This window comes from Mycteria americana, chromosome 5 (assembly GCF_035582795.1).
Source record: "Mycteria americana isolate JAX WOST 10 ecotype Jacksonville Zoo and Gardens chromosome 5, USCA_MyAme_1.0, whole genome shotgun sequence".
NCBI lineage: Eukaryota > Metazoa > Chordata > Aves > Ciconiiformes > Ciconiidae > Mycteria > Mycteria americana.
Genome location: NC_134369.1, coordinates 42,398,571 through 42,424,302, shown reverse-complemented (window position 1 = coordinate 42,424,302; position 25,732 = coordinate 42,398,571).

Below are 25,732 nucleotides of genomic sequence, written 5' to 3'. Positions count from 1 at the left end.
TGCCTTCCCTGGCTGGCACACCCCAGCTCTTGGAGAGGTGGGGGCTCCTGCTCTCTGTTCCCCACCAACGCCCTGCCACAGGCACACCCGGGTGTGGGTCCCTGCATGCTGGCTCTGCTCTGTCACTCCCCTGTCTGCGTGCTGGCTGCTGCCAGTGTCCCACAGGGAGGCTGTTCAACCTGGCTCTGCGGGGTGACTGTGAGCGGTGCTGCATCACGCTTCCAGTTTCCGCTCCCAAGTCTCTTCCCACTCTTACAAATTTTCATACTTCATGCTTCTTTTGAAGCTGACTCCTTCTTTGTTTCAAAAGTCTCCTTGAAGTTCCCCAGTTACGGTTTAATCCAGCTGACGGTTCTTTAGCTTGGTCTGTATTGGAGAAATGACCTCTCAGACAGTTTGGGGTACTCCATTTGTGTACTCTGCTCACACTCATGTTCTGCCCTAACAGCTGGTCTTATCCGAGCTGTACAAGCTAAGTTTGGGCCATGCAAATGCTCCCACGATCAACTAATGTATAAAATCAAGACAAAATACTCATGTGTGTAGAACAAGGATAAACTGTCACCATTGGAGCAACGTGGCAGAATTCATTTATCTGTTTTAGTGAGCATTGACTGAAAGGCCATCAAATATGAAAGCAGTGATGTGCAAATTAAACAAGAATGGTCAGGATCAAGAAATCTAAAATATCAGCTGATCAAAACAAATGTGATTTGACAGAGTCACTTACCGTGTACTTGAAGTGATTATGGTTCCTATTGATTATAATGAAAGAAAAATGGAAGATTTACTATACTATTTGTGTGAGAAATTATCTTGAACTTATGAAGTGGAAACAAACTTTGTCATTGCATAAACAGTGAGTAACCACTCTAGTCTGCCATCTTTGTTTCTTTTCATTCCCAGTCTCTAATATTTTCAAGCAATTGTTCTAATACAAAATTGTTTTTTCTAAAACAATCAAGATTTTTGTGTAGTTCTTTTTTTGTCAGGGAAATATCTTGTTAATGAAGTACAAGACAATAAGAAAAGATCAGTAGAAGAGCTTATGTTCGAATACAGATTTTAAGGAAAAAAGCCAAATTTTAATTCTTTGTTATACTGACAGAACTAGAATTGGACTGCAATTTTTGACAAAATATATTGGCGTTAGAAAAGCTTAATTTGTGTATTTTTTCCAGATATGTACATTCTAGTTTCTGTAAAAATTTTGGTGGAATTGGAATCTCATGTCAAGGATGAAATATCTTACAAAAGTATTTGAGGCATACCCATGTCAGTATGGCTTGTTGGTCAAATAAGTGCCAAACCCAACACCTTATTCTGCTTTATTCAATGCATTGACCATCATAAACTGTCCACAGATGTCTAGATTTACTGGCTATGTGTAAATATTCCATACACATTGTGTTTACTTTGTAGTGGTTTAGTGCTGCAGAGACTGGAGGAAAACAAATCAAGCCAGCTTTTGGAAGGATCAGATACAGCCAGCTTGGGGGGATTGGGAAGGAGAGCAGGTTCATGGCCTTCAGTAACCTTCATAGCATTCAGTAACCTCCTCCCCAACACTTGGCACTGCATGTGCTCTGCACTGCTAATGGAGGAGTTGCTTCCATGTTACATCCACTTAGCCCTTGTGAAAACTGCAACTGACTGTGTGTCCGCATACACATCTCAGGAAATTAAGTATTGTTTATTGGATTGTTGTTTATAAGAATTAAAATTAGAAGCAGCATTAAAAATGAATAAAAATAACAGGTCCGTTCAACTGCTTTGGAGGTATACTTCTGGAAACAAGGCTTTACATGAATAATTGATATACTGATTTAATAACTACTGTAATGTGTTGAAAATCAGAGGAATTTGGGAAAAGGGGAAAAATGTTTTCTAAATGTCGCTTCTTTGAAACATGAAAAAATAGATGTAACTATAATAGTAGTCATTAGAAGAATTAGAAAATGGTAGGAGTATGCTTTTCTTAACCCACAAACCCTCTTTTTTTTTGTAAAGAGAAAAACTCCTCTCCTATTTTTAAAGGAATAATTATTACTTCTTATTTTTAAAAGGTTAGTTGATTCAAATAAGAATCTGCATTCTGCTGATGTAATTAAGTCAGAACAACACAGTCAAATGTTTGAAATTTTGTTTTAGCTTTAAGGGAACTATTTCTTCATTCCTGAAAGGGAGAAAGTTGTTATTTTGTTTCTTATGTAACTTTATCTAAATATATACAGATATTATCCTTTTGAGTTTTCCAAATTTTATGATCAAGAAAGCTTTGCTTTGGATAGGAGGTGATTTGAATCCCCTTTGCTCTCATTACTTTCAATCTTTACTGTTGTGTCTGTGTTTTAAATAATGTCAATGCAATGGATTATTCCTAAATGTGGTGGGTTGGCCTTGGCTAACAGATAAACTCCCACCCAGCCTCTCACTGACTTCCCCCATTTGCAGCTGACTGTGAGTGGCACAGGGCAGCCCCTGACCTCATCCCACAAACACCACCCATGCAGCCTCCATGCTACCAAAACTTAACATCCTACACCCAATACCTTCTAAAGTTATGAGCAAATTTTGTACCTGATTCTGCACATACCTATTGATGTACAGGAAGAATAATCAAGTACTCTGGATGAACAATGTTGAGTAAGATGTTTATGATAAATCAGTGCAAATGCAGATAAAAGATTACTGCTAGATGCCATTCTTTGTGCCAAATTGCACACTATGTATTTTGCTTGTAGATTTTGTGTATTTTCATGCAGGGCAATAGCTGGAAAGAATTTCAAGGCAGCAGAAACTTCAGGCTAGGCTAGTCTATTATTGCGCCTTATTCCAAGAAAATTAACAAAACCCAACAGTATCTCTTATCTTCAGTATCTCTTTATCTCTTAAGTTCAGGTGTCATTATTTATCCTTTTCATCAGTGACATTGACAAGTAAATCTCAGGCTAGACTTTAGTACCCACTTAAAAAGAGTCCTGATTATGTTCCTACCTGTGTATTCTCTCTTTCACACTTATTAAATTGATACATTTGACTATTCCTCTACATTTGTGGTAATGAAATTTACAGAGTGACTGTGTACTTTTTCCATTTCATTAGGCGGACATGTTAGAAGATGACAGATAAGATATAGAGCATGTACATACTAAGTCATGTTTTCAGAGCAGTGAAAATGGAACATACATGAAGTTATAAACGAACTGTCTGGCCCGACTCCTAACTTTTGGAGGGAGATTCTTCAAAAGTACAAATTGACTTTCAGGCAGGATATGTTTCCAGTTTTTAATGGATCTCGGAAATGTTCCTTCTAAAAGATTGCTTGAGCTAGCTAAAAGTCTGCAAATAAACAGCAGGAACAAAACTATCTAGGTATATTTCTCACGCATAAAACTGAAAAAAAGGCTGGACTGTGCTACCTTCAAACAGTGGGAACAACTGTATTTCAGGGAGTTAATGGAAGGCTCAGAAACAGGGGAAGGAAAGCAAGGCCTGGGCATAGCTGTCTTCTCATATTGGATAATTGCTTTGGTACTAAGCTACAGTCTGGCTTCTCCCACTTGCACAGGCCTTAGATCCCTGTCTGCCAAGGCGCATGCTGTCTCGCTTAAAACCTGTCCTGTCTCAGACTATGACCCATCCTGTGTCTCCTCTTCCACAGGGGTGGAAATGGTAGAGATGTGACAAGGTAACTGGCCATTGTCACCTCACTGTGAAATCACAGTGAAGGTCACACGTCTGCAGTCTTCTCTGTGATATAGCTGATGTCAACACTTCTCACTGCAGGTTTATCTCATTTAAAACTGCAGTGCCTGGCCTCCCTGAGGACTTGCAGGAAGGTAGCTAATGCATGTATTACAGTATAATCTCAGGGTTTTTTTTGACAGCAGAGACAAAGCTTGGAAAGTATGTATTTAAGAGAGCAGAAGATATTTGAACTTCTGTCCTTTCTAGGAGTTTTTACTAAAGTAGAAGATTATTCATTTTGTTAAGTGCTAAGAATCCTATGGTAAAGGCTGCCAGGAAGATACTTTTCAACTAGTGGGTAAACTCTCTCTTGCAGTAAATCTGGCTTTGTAATGAGAAATTATTCTAGCTGTATATCTTGCTGCTTCTGTCACAAAAAATATTTTCAGGCAAGAATATTTTTTTCTTCAGAATAAATCTGTTCTTGCTGCTTTATGCTCAACTGAAATCACAAACCACTGAGATGCATCACAATTGTTAGCTAAGGAAAAGAATTATGGTATCATTCTTTCAAACTTAAGCAAGGGACAAAAATTTTAAGTTGTGAATTTGAGCAGAATTGTTTCCAAACAGATTTTTTTTTGAGTGCCCCATGAAGCATGAACTAGTATTTTGTGCTGCTCATGGAGGGATATGCCAATAGACTTATTGTCTATTGAGCCAATAGACCAGGAACCAATAACAGAAAAAGATTCTATTCATGTGAATATTTGTTCATTCCTGTTGACTTAGCAAAACTGACAGGCATGTCATGTTTTATCATGACACATCAGGCTGTGTCACGAGACAAAGTAAAACATCATAAAACCAGTTCAAAGCAACAGGCATGTACAGCAACAAATGTGAGGAGACATTGTTTGGCTTTGAATGGGGGGTAAAGGTACCACTATCTCCAAATTTTCTTCTGTAAGAAATGCCTTATTCCCAACATTGGAAGTTGTATGACTTTCTGCTACTATATTTTACTTTTTTACTTATTCTGTGTGTTTCTTCATATTAAGTTGTATTAACTTTATGATATAATACAATTTAACCCAAACTTATAAATATTTACTCAGAGCAGTAAGCGACACTGTTCACACTAGTATAGCTCAATACCACAAAAATCTGCTTTGTTAGGGGGATGTTTTCAAAGGAATAGGTGAATGTTAGGTAACTAGTTTGCTCTGGTTCACAGGGGGAATTACAGGCCTCATTGCACATTTATATTTTGGTATATTCTTTTTTTTGAAATATTAGTTATATTCCTAAATCAGAAATTTAAACTTTTTAAGCCTTTAATTTCTATTCAGAAAAGAACATAAGCATATACTTCAAGGATGTGCTTACATCTCATTTGCTTTACTGTGGCTTGAGACTCTGCTTAATCCGCCTGCTGAACAGATGACCTCTTTATGAACTGTTTTTGTACTAATACTGCAAACATGCAGGTGATTATTATGTTATATAAATGGCAAAATATGGTTTCTTAAAGATAGATTCCTATCACTTATGGTAGGTTGAGACCATATAGATCCTTGGGATTAGCACTAATATATATGGTCCTGCAGAATTACAGCCAGAGTTTATGAGGATTAGTTTTTTATAAATGACGTGCCTTTCCCCCTTCCAGGTACTACAGCATGTCCTATGAAAGTAGGTACCTATTTTAAAGGGTACCTCTGGACTGCATTCTATCCCGTAATTCTAGGCTAAAGGAAATTTTTCTTTTCTTAAAAAGACAATAATGGTTGAGAAAACAGATCTTGCTAATCTTTACTTTTCAACAATTTCCAAGTATTTTTTCAGCATAAATATTTCAGGTACTATTTTTTCAATTGGCTTAAATGAAAGGCGAGATTTGGCTGATGATAGCTAATTTTAATGTTTAAATATTTGTTTAAAATGTGGACTTGCTGTTCAATTCTGTGATGCTGTTATACTGGCTGTACATCCTGGGAGTGTTCCTCTCATTGTTTCACTCTGTGGTGAGAAACAACAACATCCCATAACTTCAAAAACTGCATGAGAACTGTATCCCTCTGTTGGTAGTGATGCATGAGCCAGCAGTGTGCCCAGGTGGCCAAGAAAGCCAACAGCATCCTGGCTTATATGAGGAACAGTGTGGCCAGCAGGAGTAAGGAAGTGATCGTGCCCCCGTACTCAGCACTGGTGAGGCTGCACCTCGAATACTGTGTTCAGTTTCAGGCCCCTCGGTACAAGAAGGACATTGAGTTGCTGGAGCGTGTCCAAAGAAGGGCAATGAAACTGGTGAAGGGTCTAGAGCAGAAGTCTTATGAGGAGTGGCTGAGGGAACTGGGATTGTTTAGCCTCGAGAAGCAGAGGCTGAGGGGAGACCTTATTGCTCTCTACAGCTACCTGAAAGGAGGTTGTAGCGAGGTGGGTGTTGGTCTCTTCTCCCAGGTAACAAGTGATAGGACAAAAGGAAATGACCTCAAGTTGCGTCAGGAGAGGTTTAGTTTGGGTATTAGGAAAAATGTATTTACTGAAAGAGTGGTCAAGCATTGCAACAGGCTGCCCAGAGAGGTGGTGGAGTCACCATCCCTGGAGGAGTTAAAAAAAAGTGTAGATGTGGCACTTCAGGACATGGTTTAGTAGGCATGGAGGTGTTGGGTTGACAGTTGGACTAGATGATCCTAGAGGTCTTTTCCAACCTTAATGATTCTATGATTCTATGATCTTTTCTCCAAAATGGCTGCCCGGTCTTTTGTGAGTATTTGAAAACATTTTTGGTTGAAGGTTATTATTCAGTATTTCTAGGTCATAGTTTCCTATAATGAAAAGCAAGTGGAGGAGGCCTTGAGATTATTTCCAGAAAAAATTGCCTTCAAGCAGCATCTACCAAATGTTGAACATTTGTTCTATACGTAATTAGTAGGAGGGAGGGGGAGAAGGAAAGTGTCATTTTTCTCTGAGTGTGGATTACTTACAGACATTCTGTTTCCTAATACCAGGGTCTTGTGGTAGCTCTTTTTTTCCATTACCCCACAGCTATTCATTAGCTGATGTGCCAATGTCTGTCACAATTTCTCCTGTGGGACAATGGTGTCTTAATATTTTAGCAACAGCACAGCGATGTAATTATCTGTAAATAATTTAACATGTATTTAATCCATGTGGAAGCTATCCAATCAGCCAAAGAAAAAAACTCCCAACATATCCTATCAAAGTTTGAGCCTTCTGCAATATAATTTTTGTCATCTTTGGCTTCTCAGAATCATTCATTAGGTATTTTCTTCCACAAATATTTGGAACATCAAAACATCTTATATTGCTGGGGAAAAATTCAGATGTAATGTGAATGAGTATCTCCTGAGAAATTTGTCATGTTGCACCTGTATACCTCATAATTGAATGTTGTGGACCTTGTTAATATTTATTTCCTATAGTCAGGAAGAACATATGCAACTATTAATTAAAAGTTTTTAAAGATAAGACTATTAATTATGCTGGTTATATCTTTTCTCTCTGATCAAGCAATCATTCAAAAATTAATTTTCATCAGCTTCTTCAGTTTCTTGTTATTTTCTTTCCTTAGCACTTTACCATAAGAGTTTCTTAAAATGAGAACGAGAAAAAGAATTAAAACATTATTCACCACATGGACATTCAGAAGGAGAAGGATTTAGTTCAGCTGACACTGACTTCCATGGGGTTCAAAAGACCTGGATCAGATCTGTGCTGAACATTAGTGCTATCTTATTCACACGTTTGTTATGTCTGCCATCTGCTTGTGGTTTACCTAACTTCTAAAATATTCTGCCTGAAAATAAGTGAGTGTATGTGAATAATCCCAAGGAATATAAAGGCATTATTCCTGTTTGGGAAGACGGGCATGCATGTAGTTCTTTCCAGGACCAAGGTTAGAAAAACCCTTTGAATCTAGGCCTTGTCTTCTTGTATGCAGAGTTTACCGCTCTCTGGACAATATATATATATATGTATAAATGTCATGTTTGATTCCTGTTTGACAAAGTTTGGCATGAGAAGTTTCCAATACATATTGTTTTTAGTTAGAAGAGAAGCTGGCTGCAGCTGTCTTGCATGGGACCACAAGTTTCACTTAAGCTTGTGAAAGACTGCATCTTTACCTGAGTACGTGTGTGTACGGGACAATTTATGCATAATCTCACTTTACACTGCAGCCTCAGAGGTCTCCCTGTGATTTTGAAGTCAGAATAATATGAAGAATAGTCTCTGCAGTCCTCAGAGCGAAAACCTGTCTGTGTGCACACGACTGTAACAAGGACACTCATTACCTAGAGCTGACATAAGCCATGAAAATGTATGCTTCGGAGAGATATACTTGACACAGCATAAGTTCTAGCTACCTTTGCCTGGAGATAAATGATTAAAGAGATATCAGCATGTTTAAATGTATGAGTTCCACTAGCATCAAATGAAGTGGGAACAATAAACATGAAAATATTTGTCTACAATCTGCATTTTGTGTTTGCGCTCTGTCAAAAGTGTAAAGTATTTGAAATCAAGCTTTCTTGTTAGTAATATGTGACCACTATTACTAATTATTGAAGGATTTTCCTCTGCTTTGGTATTGTTGTTACGGAAAAAAAAAATCGATGTACTTTCAGCAACCAAATGGAAGATATATTGAACTGTCTGAAATGTATTAAGCATAACACTTTTCTGAGTGTAAAACATTGAAAGATAGAGGGTCAAACCCTGAGTTTTTTTAACAGAATGTAATATTACAATGGAGTCTCACTAATTAGAACCCATCTGACTCTCAAGAGCTGATGGAGTAGCAGCAGTAAGGATTCGCAGAGATATGAATGTGGTACTGCAGACCACACTGGAGACTTGAAGCTATAGCTTTTGTGCAGGATATTTTTTAGACATGTTTGAATAATATTTGTGAATAATATATGAGATCATTTTTTCCCAGTGAATCTTCAAATGCATTATTAACGAACACGTATTATTCAATCCACTTTTTAGAAGTTCAAATAACATTATGTAAATACATTAATCTAGATTTTTTTTCCTTTTGTCCATGGTTTTCCCCTTAGCTAAGACAACTCCTACTGAATTTTGTTTTACTAAAGGAAGGATTCAGTTCAATTTGTTCTTATTATACTGTTATTATGCATTTCTAATATCCACATGGGAAATCACTGTAGTGTAGTTAGTGTGTTGTAAATTCACACCTGAGCTTAACTTACGGTAATGTGACTGAGGAAAAAGCCCGGTAAGTACATATGCTTGTTTCACAAAGGTTTTAAATTTAAACCATGGATATTCTTTCTGGTTCCTTTGGCTGCTCAAAATAGCTGGTTTTCATTAGACTATGCTTTAGTTTAACTGTCAAGTTAGGTATAATTGGAATGGAAAGCTGACTATGGAGTTAACTAGGCTGGATCTATTAATTATTTTCTTACTATTTTATTATATCAACTCACAGTATATACTAGCAGGTAGTCTCCTATTAATATGTTACTGAAGTATACAGCCTTTAAAGTATGTGTCTTGACCTGGGTGTTTTATGGCTATATAGATGTATGACTTATCATGTGATGAATGTAGATTTAATTAGGAACTTTGACTATTTATAGTTTTTATAATTCAGGCAGCATCTCCTCCTGTCTGTTAAGATGTATAAAGATTATAAGGATTTGAGACTGGGGGACATATTTTCCTCATGTGTGAGTGCATTGACGAGTGCAGTGGAGCCCTGATAACTGTATGCCCCCGATAATCTAGTCTAATTGACATCTTGGACATTTTTGAATTTCCCCATTGCCAGCTGCATTGGCAAGGGGTTGCTAAATGATAATATGCAAATCATGTTTCCAGAGCTCAGCTGAAATAAATAATCTGTACTCTGGAGTACACTCTGTGAGGTGAAACTCTGATGCTTTCAGTATTGGGTAGGGAGTGAATGACTGGTGGGGCCATGCCATCATACAGATATTTCTGCAATTGTGTTGTCCTTTTTAAACATATCTCCAAAGAAAAACAATCCCCACCAATCCATTCAATAAACTGCAGAAATAATGAAGCCTAGTTCCAATCAATGGATGTCCAATGTCCTTAATTCTCTTTCCTTGAAACATTTCTGGCTCCTCTCGCTTCGCTCTAGTACTCTCACTGGGGGAGTGGGAACGTCCTAGAACAATGTGCCTATTTTTTTTTTTTTATTGTCATAGATAAGTAAAGCTGTAGAATGAAATCAAGCTACACAATTATAAAAAAGCAATGAGACAAAAATTAGGTCATGCATATCTATCTACCTGGCTTCAAATAGGAAACATTGTTTTTGTGCTGTACATACATTCCAGGAACACTGTATTGCAGTAACTGTATTATTCAGTGTATTCTGGATTCATGGAAGTGTTCTAGCACATTTGGTGGAATCACTGTTCTATCTATTTAAAAGTCGAACGAAGAGTAGCGCGTTAACAGGATTACTGCAGTGAGGATTGAGCAGAGCTTCTGGTAGACAAAATGCTTATAAACTTTACAGCCTCAAACATTACTCTTGTTTCGTACTTATATGTTCATAACTTCTCTGCATCTGCTACCTTAATCCAGGGCCCACTGAAGTCAATATAAAATTGCCATGGACATTAATAAGAGAAGGATTTCCTTTATATTGAAAAGATTCTACTTAATACAGAAAAAAGGCATTCAGCAATAGAGAAAGTGAGTTTCAATTGGAAGAGTAAACTAGGCCTTTGAAAATCCCATTCTGAGCAAACAGTAACTGCAAAAAAGGTCTAAAAATTACTTATATAAATGACATTTATTGTGAATAAAATGTGTTATCAAAACCTGATTAAAATAGCACGAGTAATAGAAATATTACATGAAGCTGATCAGAACTAGGTATGTCTATACAGATGCAAATGAAAAGGTGTAGGCTCACTTTTTCCGTCTTTGCTTATTTACTTCAGTTTGTAAAGATAGGAGTGTAATTTCTGAATATTTTAAATAAAGCAATGTCACTAAAGCTATAAAACAAAAAACCCCTCAATAAAATCACTGAAAACGAAACATGGTCTCTTGGGAACATGATCTAGGGGTAAAATAGTACAGTAGAGGTGTCAGTCAAACTAAGCAACCTTATTAAAAGCATAATAGTGAACTTTCCTGGTGAGAAGTATAGATAGAAAATACAGTAAAAGAGCTATGTGACTGTATCAGATCACTTTTAGGACTTTGAAAAATAAAAAGAAGTTACACAAGAATGCAAAAGATCTGAATGTAAGGTAATAGAACAAGAACAATAGACTAACCAGACAGGATAAGTCACAAGAAATAGTTTCAAGCAATAAAAAGTAATAAGAAAAATTGTCTAAATACATTGAAAGAACAAAATACATTACTCATCAGAAAGGAGAGAAAATAGTGGATGACGCAGTGAAGACAGAGGTATGTGGTTCTTTTTCTTAAGTATTTGTAAAAGAATCCATGATGATTGATTCTTAAAACGGTACTTTTGAAGGGTATAGGAAGTATAATAGAAAAAGAGTAGGTTAAATAAAATATAGGTAAGTCAAATGAAGGTAAAAGGTAAGGTGAAACCTTCCTCTCATCAGTGTTTCATAGAAGTCCACCTACAGTACTTAAAAACGACATGAAGCAATTTTGGAACCACAAGTGTTTTTCCACATGGATTCCAGAACTGGTGATATCTAAGAACTAGAGTAGGTCAAATAAATAACTTGCTTTTAAAGGTGGGTAAGTGTAGGATCTGAGGAGCAACAGGTTACTTCTGACCTAGATGTCTGGGTCTTCCATGGAGACAAATGATTAGGCAGTTTGTGAGACACTACCTAGGGTGACTTTCAGTAATGGAACTTTGGATCAGGTTGATTCTGAGCTGACCACAAATGGGAAAATAAAGACTTGATATTTTCATATCTGGTGGTATGTCAAAAGACAAGAAACATGATGTAGTAGATGAGCTGCCAAAATTTCCACCAGCAGTAGTTTCCTTTCAATATTTTGGTTTATTATACCTTTTGACTATAACAAATAGTAACTCTCCTAGGGAAATAGTTTCCCTAGATGAATTTTTATTGGCTCTTCCCTCTTATGGTACTTGGTTTGTAATATCATATAGAGTGCCATGATACAGAGACCTCTTGATAGGGAACATTTGTTAAAGGTAATAGCTATATCTACGAACTGGAATAAACCTCTCAATAGGACACCTGGATCTTAGATTCAGCTTATGAACTGGGGAATAAAGGACTATTAGTCAGATAAATGGCCAGAGGATTAAAAGTCTGGTTTATGGCCAGTGAAGAGCAAGATCAAATCTAGACAAATGAAGGAAGGAAGATGGTGAAATTCCCCTTTATTCTCTTCAATTTAATTTGATTCTTATTATTACATTCTCATACTGTATAATTCTCTGTTGTATCTGAATGACACCCATAAGCAGTGTAGTAACACACCTGTGTTACTTCATCCACTCCCCGAAGAAAGAACAAAGAAAAATATTTATGTTTTGGAATGTGCTTATTGTAGTATTTCTAGACATATGTGGTACCGGAGAAAAATTCTGATCAATTACAGTCATAAACCGGTACCTCAGAAGAATCATGGAAAGAACTGATGATTGAAGAACGTATTAGGAGCATGATTTCTCCTAATCCACCACTACCCCACACTACGCTTATAGACTGAAGACACAGATCTATTGTACTAATGCAATAAACTATGTATTAATGCAGTTTCCTCTTTACTGCAGTTATGTGTAGATATTGTGACTAAATTTCAGAAACAAATCTACCTTATAGTGGGTTCATTCTGGACACTATATAGTTATTACTTTTTAATTAGTGGTAGTTGTGCCTCTTCATAATAATAATCATAATACTAAGAAATTTCTAACTGTGACTGATAAAGGATTACAAAATATTTGTCATATGTGAAATATTTTCTGATTTAGTCATGTTAAGTTAAAATAATAAGAAAAAAACCCCAAATATAATTTCATTTCTTTGCTTATGCCACACTCACTGATGTGGTATCTGTGTGCACAAACAAATCAATGTCTTCTTTAATTATTTCATCCAGTTCTAGCCGACTCGTGTTTTATTTAACATTAATATGTGTGTGTGCCAATATTTCCCCACTCCGTTTGTATTCTTTTACTCTTGTGTTTGGTTTTATGTTTGGTAAATGTTTTAAATGTATGCTCTTATCTTACCTTTTATGTTAAATCAGATGGGAGTTTATAGCTGTATATTTTTCAGTGGTTAAAATTTGATCTTTAGGGAAAATGTATTCAAGAGGATTCCTTCCAACAAAAAACCTAATTAAATGTGGAATTGTTATTATTTCTCTTTTCTACCGTAATGCTTTAGAGTAAAACTGAGTATCTACTTATACCCACTTCTGGTGTATAATCAAAGTCATGTTAGGTACAGCAGCTAATATAAAATTAGGACTCAAATAGTACATACATACGACAGGTAAAAAAACCTCTCAGGTTACTGTTCTATTGTAGTTTAGCTGCCTTTAAACCCACAAAACCATTCTAGTAACCACAAATTATTTAAGAAATTCTTTTAGGACATTCAACTGACAAGCAGATGAAGTCTGTCAATGATTACAGTGAAAACCACTAGAAGTCTGTCAAATCAAGTATCCAATAAAAGAGCTATTTTACCTGTATACCTACACTGAACTGATTTTTGAATGTATACATATACAGAATAGAAAACTTAAGGTAGCTCAGCCTCTGTGGGAATCATTTTTCTGTTCATTACAAGCTGTCTGAGTTAAGTCGATTAGACCTCAAAGGAAAAGTAGAGATTTTTATGGTAATTTCTTTCCTGTGGTTATCAAAACTACTGTAAAGCAGTTTACCCACACAATACAGTCTGAAAAAAATATTGTGAGCCAGATTAAACTGAGTGTATAGAGGACTTAATGAATTATGGCATTAAACTTGAGCTGTTTTCTGTTTTGTATTTTTACTTTCTTTTTTTTTGTTTTTGTTTTTTTTTTTTTTAGATTCAGCATATTAAATTCTCAGGGGGTCACCCTGTCAGCCTCAGTTCTGTGGCCTGGATTTAGTTGAATCAATCCTAATTGAAATTCTGCACAGGTCTGGTATTCTGTGGAGATTGCAGATGAATGACAGTGCAGTGGCAGGAAAGATAAATATGCTGGCAAATGAGATCCAGGCTCTCCACAGAGGATGGAATAAATTACTTTACCAATACAGTGGAAGTAATATGCTGGAGAAAGAAAGTGAAATCGAAGCTAGTTTAATACAAGGTTTGTTAAAGAAAAAAAGAAACCAACAACACAGTTAAGATTTACTTAAAATACAGATTTGTGGTATGTACTGCATTTAGGCCACTTCTTCATTTCTTTTGTATTGTGAATAATGATTACTGCATAGACTTTAATTTCATTTATGCAGACAGCAGCTTGCACAATTTGAATTCATGCAGCATTCTATGTGTAGCCCAAGGCCCAGTAGTAACTGTGGTATAGCATATTGATTAGTAATTTGATAAATATATAAAATGGCACACTGAGTTTAAGGTGCTTCATGCAAAATGTATTTAAATGACCTTGGCTAATTAGCGTGAATAGCTTTGAGGCACTGCTGCCTGAAAGAAAGACTTTTTTTGAGTCCAGAGATTTAAAAGGTTTCATGACTGGATGAGCAAAACTTAAACCAAGGGAAAAGAGCAAATGTTAATTTTCATAGAAAATAAGGTGAATTAGATGACCTGATAGAACTTTTACCAATTTTCTTGCAGGTGCTATACTGTTCCTCTCAGCATATTGTCTGTTACTTCTTCCAGTCTAATTGCTAAATTTCTTAAATAACCAGGATTTCAGTACTTTCCTCAGAAGAACATATTGGAGTCTAATGGATCAGAAAGTATTTTCTAATATACATCCAAAATTATCCTTTTAATGTCAGCTATTACTTTTTCAGGTAGTTGCGGTCTGTTGCGCCACTTGAAATATTTCCTTTCCTTCCTCTGTGCTTATATCCACCTACAATATGTAGTTACTGTATTTTACCTTTTTTCCTTAGTAATCACTTAGCAAAATTATATTAATTTATCTCCTTTAATATCCTCTCAGAAGTCAGTTTCTTCCATTACCTAGCAATAGTATTTGCTTTTTTCTCTTCTTCAGCTAATTTGTGCATATTAGTGATGTGTCACGATGCTCCAGACTGGAGTACTAATCCAGGCTGAGATAAACCTTGCCATCCATAAACTCTGATATCCATAGGCAATTTTCACTGACCATTTCCGATCTGGTGTTTCATCCTGTAGCTGAATTTGTTTTCCCTGGTCACACTTTAAACCTCCTTTTATCACTACTGTTTTCTTTCCAATGAAATTGTTTTAAATCCTTAATTTCATTGGAAATGTTACCTCATGCTTCTCTGAGTTCAATCTTGCTTTATTTTCAGTCTGTGTTATAAGAAGGGTGTTCAGAGATAATTTGGCATAGACCTAAGTGAGCATGACTCAGTGAAATCACTGGAGGCCGTCTTGCTAATAGGAGGAGTTCATCTTACCCAGCAAGTAGAAGAAAGGTGTCTGGGATGGAAGTGAGAATGGTAACTGATTTGAACAAAGAGTCTTTTGTGAAGGAAATAAAATCTGCCTGATGGTTGGCTAGCAAATGTGTACAACCTTGTATTCCCCTGAACCAGATAGGCATTGCTGTAGATCAGTGTGGCACTTCCATTATCTAGGGTGGCCAGGAAAGAAGAACTCTTAAGAGGCGAAAAATGTGTCCAGCACAATTAGACAAAATTTCATTAGTTTTTAATTCTGACTTTGGCTAAATCATGCTACTTTTACTCATACTAATTTGTACTAGTTATCTCATTTAGGAAGGCCTCATAACCTGAGCTAGTCTTTGGATTTTAGTTCTTGTGCAGTATGTCCTGGTTTCGGCTGGGATAGAGTTAATTTTCTTCCTAGTAGCTGGTATAGTGCTGTGTTTTCGAGTTTAGTATGAGAAAAATATTGATAACACACTGATGTTTTAGTTGTTGCTAAGTAATGTTTACACTGGTCAAGGACTTTTCAGCTTCCCACGCTCTGCCAGGCGCACAAAAAACTGGGAGGGGGCACAGCCAGGACAGTTGACCCAAACTGGCCAAAGGGCTATTCCATAGCATATGGCATCATGCTCAGTGTATAAAGCTGGGGGGAGTTGGCCAGGGGGTAGCGGTTGCTGCTCAGGGACGGGCTGGGCATCGGTCAGCGGGTGGTGAGTGGTTGTATCACTTGTTTTTTCCTGGGTTTTGTTCCTCTCTCGCTCTGTTGTTTTCCTTCTCTTTACAATTTATTATTAGTATTATTATTATTTTGTTCCAATTATTAAACTTTTCTTATCTCAACCCATGAGTTTTCTTACTTTTGCTCTTCCAATTCTCTCCTCCATCCCACCGGGTGGGGAGGGTGAGCGAGCGGCTGTGTGGTGCTTAATTGCCAAGTGGGGCTAAACCACAACATGCCAGACGTGCTGGGCTGGCTGGAGTAACTGCAGTACCTGTCGCAGGTAGGGCTGGAGTAGCCACAGTGCCTGTTGCAGGGGGGCTGGAGTGACCACAGTGCCTGTCGCAGGGGGGGCTGGAGTGACCACAGTGCCTGTCGCAGGGGGGGCTGGAGTAGCTGTGGTGCCTGTTGTTTTGTCACCAGATACTTGTGGGTTCTCAATAGTGTTGAACAGGGCTCAGTAGGCAGGGGCCAGGCCCCAGCACATTGCAGTGATTTGTGTCTCCTTAGAATTGTCAGGGGGGCAACATACTTTTTCCAAATATTCTACTAATTTTTCAGGATTCTGCACTTGTTCAGGGATGAAGTTCCAAAACACTGGAGGTGCCCACCATCCTAGGTACTTGCCCATGCTATCCCACACACCCTGCCACTCATAACTATCCAGGCTTGGGGCAGATCTCTGGATGATATTCTTAAATTGCTTAATAATCTTAGACAAAACCGAAACAATATTCCCAAGCAATACGAATAGATGTATCTTAACTACCCAAGGATGTTCAAGACACTGAAAAGTTATTGTAACAAAGGAGGAAACATTGTAGAAGAAAGTAGCAAAGGTGCCATTCTGCATTTCCTGCATAGAAAGCCTCTCAGAAGAAGAAGTATAATTGCTAATTGTCTCCATGAGGTGGTACCAAACGTACAGTAATGGTTTCCGTACGAAACTTAGATACCAAAGTAAACCCAAGGTCACTGTTGTAATAACAAATCTCGCAGGCAAAACATCACTAATCACTGCAAACATCACTAATCACTGCAGAACACAGCAAACTGCAAAAACCAACACCAATCTTTAACATGTACAGCAAAAAAATTACCATGGTGCAGATCAGGTAAACATATCAAGAACAGAAGAATCAATATCGTGGCCCGCAACTATTAACAGATCTAAATTCCTTAATACGCTCTGGTTATTCTGTTATTATCTCAAACCCTTTGAGCCCAATGTTGGGCGCCAAAAAGGACTGTTGTGGTTTAGCCCCAGTCGGCAATTAAGTACCACACAGCTGCTCGCTCACCCTCCCCACCCGGTGGGATGGGGGAGAGAATCAGAAGAGCAAAAGTAAAAATTCATGGGTTGAGATAAGAACAGTTTAATAATTGGAACAAAATAATAATAATACTAATAATAAATTGTAAAGAGAAGGAAAACAATAAGAAAGCGAGAGAGGAACAAAACCCAGGAAAAAAACAGTGATACAACCGCTCACCACCTGCCGACTGATGCCCAGCCAGTCCCCGAGCAGCGATCGCTGACCCCCCAGCCGACTTCCCCCAGTTTATATACTGAGCATAACATGATATGGTATGGAATAGGCCTTTGGCCAGTTTGGATCACCTATCTTGGCTGTGCCCCCTCCCAGTTTCTTGTGCACCTGGCAGAGCGTGGGAAGCTGAAAAGTCCTTGCCCAGTGTAAACATTACTTAGCACCAACTAAAACATCAGTGTGTTATCAACATTATTCTCATCCTAAATCCAAAACACAGCACCATACCAGCTACTAGGAAGAAAATTAACTCTATCCCAGCCAAAACCAGGACAAGTATCATTCTATTTCTGCTCTGACATTTATGTGATAACTGGCTGAAATTATCAGAACAACTTGTATTTCAAATTTTTTTCTCTAGAAATGATGAACTTCTAAAATGAATTAATAGAATATTTCACTGGATGAGATAACTGTTGGAATATCTCATAGTAATAAGAAAAAAAAGATTTTTCAATTGTAGCAAGACTTTTTGATTAATTATTTTTTAATGGAAGTATTCCATTCAAAACAAACAGAAGAAATTTTTTTTAAGTGAAATCCTGCAATATTGTAACAACTGTTGTTCTTACTGACTTTCTGTCTTGTTTACTTTTTTAACCAATTCTAACACATGTTTTCAAAGTGTTACTATAGAATATAAAGGACAAAGGGTACAAGGATAAATAATTATTTTCCTTCTGCTCATCTTAGCTTGTTGGCTGGAAGTGACACCCTTGCTTTGTCATCATTCTGCTCTGTTTTTTGTTTCTTACAGAAAGATGTCCATTCATTGGCCTCCAGAAATTATGTACTCCAATTTACCACAATAATGTGCTAAAATTGCTGTGTTACTTTTCTGTTTCTTATTGGTTCCCTGCCCATAGCTAAAAATACATTTTTTTCCCCTCCAAAACAACCAGGTGAGATTTTGATTCTTTGAGGAGACTATTTCTTTACTGGGTAAGAAATGGGTAGCATAGACAGACGAACCATCTTTAGTTTATTGTTTCTCACTACAGGTGAAACTGTTGAGTATAACAACCACTTGGAAAGTTGTGCTACCTTATCTGTGATAATTCATTGGTGAGCATTTTGTTATATTCTATACTGGTCATATACTTTATGCGTGAATGCTGATAGCCTTTCTCTAACATGTATGTGGAGACAGAATAAAAATTATGTGGGCTTAGGCAACCTTACAGCAATATAGTTGCCTCTGTGCTGTATGGTTTTTGGTAAAAAAAATTCACTCTCTACTAAAATAGCTATACGTGCACAAAATTTTGGTTTTGTGGTTTATGGACGTTAGGAACACAAATTCTCTCGGCTTTTAGTGGAATTAAAATTATACAGGTGTTTTTGAAAACCTGCATAACTACGTTACTTTCACAGTAAAAAATGATCAAGAATGAAAGCATTAGTAAAGTTCACTCGGTTGGTGCATTTTAATTTTCTGCAGCTGGCAAGCTTTGATCTTGCCTTGATTTTCAAACAAACTTTTCCCAGTACCATCTTAGAGACATCTACTTGTGATATCCAAGTCTGTTCACTAACTTTGCACATACTACTTACAATCTGTTATTACTACCTCTTGCATGACAAAGACGCTTGAAGAAATATCTTTCCTATTAGATGAATGGAAAAACTCAGAAGTAAGCTTTTCAGTTAATTTACTGTCATTACATTTCTATTACTTCAGTATTATGAAAACATATTTTGCTCAGTTTTCATATGCACTGGCATCAGTTATGTTGTCTGATTTTATTTTTAATTACTGGAAGGCTTTATGTTTTATCTTTCATAATTTGCTCTGAAAAAACTTCAGAGTCTCTTCATGGGATCACCTATAAACTTATTTGTTATTAATGAAACTGATAAATAAGTAATTAAAATCAAATCTTAACAATTTAATTCTTCTTACAATAAAATATTAAACTACAGAATCCTGCTAAATGTGTGTTTTACAATAAATTTTTATTTAACTCATCATACTCACCTAAGAAATTGCATTTCTTGCCGTATTAAAATCTCCTGCAATTCGGAAGAGTTCCTAATTGCTTCTCATCTGCCCACTGGTAGAGGTGAGTGTGTTTGCAAATAGGCCTTGATATTTATAAAAACAGTCATTATTTAAAAAAATATTTATGTAAACATTAGATAAATTAAAAGAATAAAGGTATGCCTGTGGGAAAAGTATCTAAAAATGATCCTACACTAATTTTCAGTTACAGTTTCTACATAAAAGTTTGGGGTTTTTTTGTCATGTATTGCTCTCTGAAATCAAGGAAAACTTCCTGATAAAAATAAAAATACTGTACTTGAAAAGATACTGTGGTTTCATGGTAATTTTTTTCTGCAGTCCCCTCTATTACCACTTCTCTGTTGGAGTAGCCCCTCTTTACCTAGGTTTATGTTTCCTTTGGTGTGCTAGTAGCTTCTACATTGTTGGGGAATGGGACATACAGGTCTTGACCCAACAGATGACTGGGTTTGAGTAGATATCTAAAATACAGTACAATAGCACCGTTAACATACCACTGTTCTGGATTCTGATTCAACTTCCAATGTCTTTCTTGAGAAAGGGGTTTACATGTTAAAATTTCTATTGATTTTTTTAAACAGAAAGAAAGCAGTTACTATGAAAAAACAAGCCCCAAACCAAATTAATGTTCCATCAAGAAGCAGCTTCAATCAAAAAATTCCAGTGAGAAGATTTCAGCATACTGATGGGTTGTACATTGTAAACTAAATATGACTGTTGACTTATTCCAGTTTGCATTATGTAGTTTATTCACATAATATTGTGCTTCACTTTTGATTGTATATCTGAGCATTTTCTTATCAAGATGGGGACCTAAGGTATTCAATTCTCTTCTGAACTTTTACCACAATAGTCATCGTATTCTCATTTTTTACAAATACTTTTGCTAATGACTGTTCATTTTCAGCAGAAATTGAGTAGATAACACTGCAGATACTGCCAGTGCAAATGTATGGGTATACAAAGGTAAATATTTGAGTTATGTTTGTCCTGTTCAACCTATTGGTTTTGCTTATTAGTAAGAGATAAATGAGTTTTAAAAAAAAGATCTGAATTCTAAAATTATATTTAAGATATTTTAAAGTACTTGTTGATACATACTGTGATTATTAAAATAAAACATAGAATCAGAGGACACAGACCCAATATTCATAGAATCATAGAATCACAGAATCATAGAATGGTTTGGGTTGGAAAGGACCTTTAAAGACCATCTAGTCCAACCCTCCCTGCTATGGGCAGCAACATATTCCACTAGATCAGGTGAAATCCCTGTCCAACCTGACCTTGAATGTTTCCAAGGGTGGGCATCCACAGCTTCTCTGGGCAGCCTGTCCCAGTGTCTCAACACCCTCATTGTGAAAAATTTCTTCCTTATATCTGGCCTAACCCTACCCTCATCCAGTTTAAAACCATTACCCCTTGTCCTGTCCCTACAGGCCTTGGTAAAAAGTGTCTCTCCGTCTTTCTTATGAGCCCCCAATATATTGAAAGGCTGCAATAAGGTCTCCCCAGAGCCTTCTCTTCTCCAGGCTAAACAACCCCAACTCTCAACCTTTCTTCATAGGAGAGGTGTTCCAGCCTTCTGATCATTTTTGTGACCTTCCTCTGGACTTGCTCCAACAGGTCCATGTCTTTCTTGCACTGGGGACCCCAGAACTGGATGCAGTACTCCAGGTGGGGGCTTACAAGAGCAAAGTAGAGGAGGAGAATCACCTCCCTTGACCTGCCAGAGATGCTTTACAGACTAACCTTCATGGGGATGCTTCACAGCGTTACCATAGTATGTGACATAGGAGTATGAGCCACTCATCAACCAGTGATAATAGGGGAGGTAGCCAAACCTTGCCCCCTACCCCGAAACTTCTGATATCACAAAGCTCTGTATAGGGTCCATTTTTAACCTCCTGTTTTCCTCTAAATTCAAGCAGAATTTTCCCTTTTTGGTCCCTTCACCTAATTCCCTCTGCAGTGTTTGTGATCCTATGTGATTAGTTATTTGTGTATTTAGGACTATAATAATTCAGATTTATGCTTTCTAGTGCTGACCTTAAATAGTTTGTCCTTCAATTTTTTTTTTAATATATGAGGCTTCATAAAACAAACTGTTATTGATAAAGAAGTAATTTAAAAATGCACATAATACTAATGAATAAAAATAATACAGTAGCTTACCTTTATATTAGTCCAAAGGGCACTGGAGTATTTCTTAGTCCTAGATATATTTCCTTATACTTGCTATGAAGAATAATGACATAATGGTCCTCAGAAATTCTGTATTAATGAGTTTGTTTTAAGCAATACATTTTTCAAGTTTAAGTGAAGATTTTGACCTTATTCACACTACTTTGTACCAAAATTCAATAAAAAGATTCCTATTTTTATAAATCATTCACTTTTGCCATTTTCAACTATTACTAATATATACCTCATCTTTAGTAGGAGCCATATGCTTGTACACACCAGAGTTTTTTTCAGGAAGTATCAGAAAGAACTTAAACAATAAAAAAGATATGTGCTCCAGATGCATAAGTTAGCTTACTAGTAGATGAAATAATTCTATTCTATAAATAACTTCCCAAAAATGGGAAATTTGATGTTGCTTCTATTTAATTTGGAAGCGGTGCTATGAGAGGAGCCACAAATTTGTTGGGAAAAGATCTTTTCATTCATCTAACTATTGGTTCAAATGAAGTCAACAAAATAAGTTCATCTGTGTTTATGCTCAGAAAAAGTCAGCATTTCTCAATAATAAGAGATCAAAGAGGAATACTGCTACTTTGAGAAATGTAACAAAATACTGTTTCTGCTATTCAGAAGGAAAGCTGTTATTTTGATAAATGTCAAGATAGACATCTCTTCAGAGTCTGAGAAGGCAGTAAAGGAGTTTCAGATTGGAAGGGTCAGCTTAATATCTCCACTACTAGTTAGAGGATAATGATATGGAATGACCATTCAAAATACGTACTGTTTTTACAAGTATTTTGTGCTGAAAGGAGAGTGCAAATATCTCATAGTATACTTTGGTTAGGGCAATCTTCACCAAAAGACTGACTGCTACATATATGAAAGAACTTGTGCAAATGTCTATTGGTTAGGTGCTACAATATGAAAATGTATTGAGCAGCAACCATGTTTGAATAGCACTTCTTGTCAAAGCAGTACCACTAGCACTTGTAACGATGTCCTGCAGAAGATCTGTTCACTTTTACTGAGAAGCAGGCTGGCCAAAAAAGCCATCCCTATTCTGGCATTTTGCGCCCTGTGACAATGATATGACCAACCTGTGAGCAGGCACCATGCCATCCCAACAGATGGGCATGAATGCAACTAGCCAAGGAGATTTTCATTCTATGTGCAGCAGATGTACACGCCTATTAAAAGTGTTGCTCCCAGCTGTGAGAGTCAAACCAGCAGTTTGCCTTGACCCTCTTTTTTAGACTTGGTAATATATGGCACCACTAACCCAGCTCTGAACTTGACTGACATGGAGTATCATGAAATACTGGGAGGAGAGGGCAGGGAGTTCAAGGTAGTCTCCTACACTGTCGTTATTTAATTCTTCAGGAATTTTAAATTTTTTTGATAGACATTATGTGAATAACACTTGACACAGAAGAAGCAATAGAGCTAAGAGCATGCCCTCTATAGCTAACTTTGTCTAATATGCAAGCTGTATCCACAAAGCCTGTAAAAGTTGGACTTGCAGCACAGCACTGACAAAAATATTTCCCTTCTGTGTGAAAATTAATTGCAGTAATTACTTTAATGATCAAAGCCCACAGAGGACAACAAAAGCAGGCTCTATCACTGTATAAGTAACAGAACATTTCAATCCCACTATTAACTGTATTCTTTTAACTAGAGTAATATACTGACAGAAATATAAGCAGTTTTTCTCAGGATCATTTTTACTAACCATAGGGACAATATACAGATTAGTGGCTTTCAGATGACAGCTGTTTGGGTACACCTAAATTTTAGCTATCTGGAAATCAAAACAGTTAAGAGACACTGTTTCAGATGATTTCAGATGCTCATATTCCAACAAACCCACTCCTTTTTGACCGATTTTATTTAAAAGACTTACATTAGTGCTGTTGTGAAGGTGCTTTGAAAGAATTTGGTGAGAAGTGGGATGAAAGGAGACTGTGTGTAAATTGTGATACTCTATACCAATAAACCTCTGTCTTTAAGCCTGAGGGGATAGTATTTCAGGGAGCAGGGCAGAGTGAAAATGTCTTGCCATTTAGATGCAGCCTATAGTGTTGTCAGGATATATAATATGTTGTCACCCTCTATTCAGAACTTGTGGAAAAAAGGGAAGCATCTCAGTCCTTTCAAAATGCTGTTAACCAGCCTGGAAACAAACAGTCTATAGAAATTTTGGTTCTAGCAGAGTTTTAGTTTCTGATCTTCAATTAATGCTGAATCTAAAATGTGTAACCTGCCTCAAAGTTAGTACACATTTGTGAATCAGCACATAAAACATACACTCTGTGCCTCTGGGAGGTGCTTGCTCCCTAGGATGCTGCCTTCTCCCTGTAAGTCTAAATAAGTTCTGTAAGAACATTAAAACCCCTCATAAAAACCCCTAATTCCTGCCATTTTGTAAAAAGTGAGAATCTCAATTTAATGTGGTTGTTTATCACCTTGTATAGCCACTGGGCTGCAGCGATCATGCACTGGTGGATTTCGCAGCCTTGAGGGGTACAGGTCAGGCAAAGAGTAAAGGGAGGACTCTGAATTTTAGGAAAGCAAACTTCCAGCTGTTCAAGGAATTAGTCAATAGTCAATAGTTTCCCTTGTCCCTGGGAAACTGCCCTCAGGGACAAGGGAGCAGAACAGCGCTGGCAGATCTTTAAGGACGCTTTCTATAGAGCGCAAGAGCTCTTGATCCCCAGGTGTAAGAAGTTGGGAAAGGAAGGCAAGAGACCGCCATGGCTGAGTCGAGACCAAACTAAAGGGCAAGAAGGAAATGCACAGGCAGTGGAAGCAGGGACAGGTATCCCGGGAAGAGTACAGGGACACTGCCCAGTTGTGTAGGGATGGGGTCAGGAAGGCCAAGGCATGGCTGGAGCTGAACTTGGCAAGGGGCGCAAAGAATAATAAGAAGGGCTTCTACAGGTATGCCAGCCAGAAAAGGTAGGTCAAAGAGTGTACCCCCCTGATGAGCAAGACTGGCATACAGGTAACAACGGATGAGGACAAGGCTGAGGTACTCAACAACTTTTTTGCCTCAGTCTTCACTGGCAACATCTCTATGCACACCTCTCGAGTGGATGGACTGCAAGACAGGGACTGGGGGAGCAAAGTCCCTCCCACTGTAAGAGAAGATCAGGTTCGTGACCACCTGAGGAACCTGAACATACATAAGTCTATGAGACCTGATGACGTGCATCCAAGAGTCCTGAGGGAATTGGTTGATGTAGTTGCCAAGCCACTCTCCGTGATATTTGAAAAGTCATGGCAGTCAGGTGAAGTCCTTGGTGACTGGAAAAAGGGAAACATTGCACTCATTTTTAAAAAGGGTAGAAAGGAGGACCCTGGGAACTACTGCCTTGTCAGCCTCACCTCTGTGCCTGGGAAGATCATGGAACTCCTAGCAGCTATGCTAAGATACATGGAGGACCGGGAGGTAATTCGAGATAGCCAGCATGGCTTCACCAAGGACAAGTCTTCCCTGACCAACCTAGTGGACTTCTATGATGGAGTGACTACCTCAGTGGACAAGGGAAGAGCTATGGATGTTGTCTATCTGGACTTCTGTAAGGCCTTTGACATGGTCCCCCACAACATCCTTCTCTCTAAATTGGAGAGATATGGATTTGATGGGTGGACCAGTTGGTGGATGAGGAATTGGTTGGATGGTCACATCCAGAGGGTAGTGGTCACGGCTCAATGTCCAGATGGAGATCGGTGACAAGTGGTGTCCCTCAAGGGTCTATATTGGGACCAGTACTATTTAATATCTTCATCAATGACATAGACAGTGGGATCAAGGGCACCTTCAGCAAGTTTGCAGATGACACCAAGCTGAGTGGTGTGGTTAACATGCCTGAGGGACAGAATGCCATCCAGAGGGACCTGGACAAGCTTGAAAAGTGGGCCCATGTGAACCTCATGAAGTTCAACAAGGCCAAGTGCAAGGTCCTGCACCTGGGTTG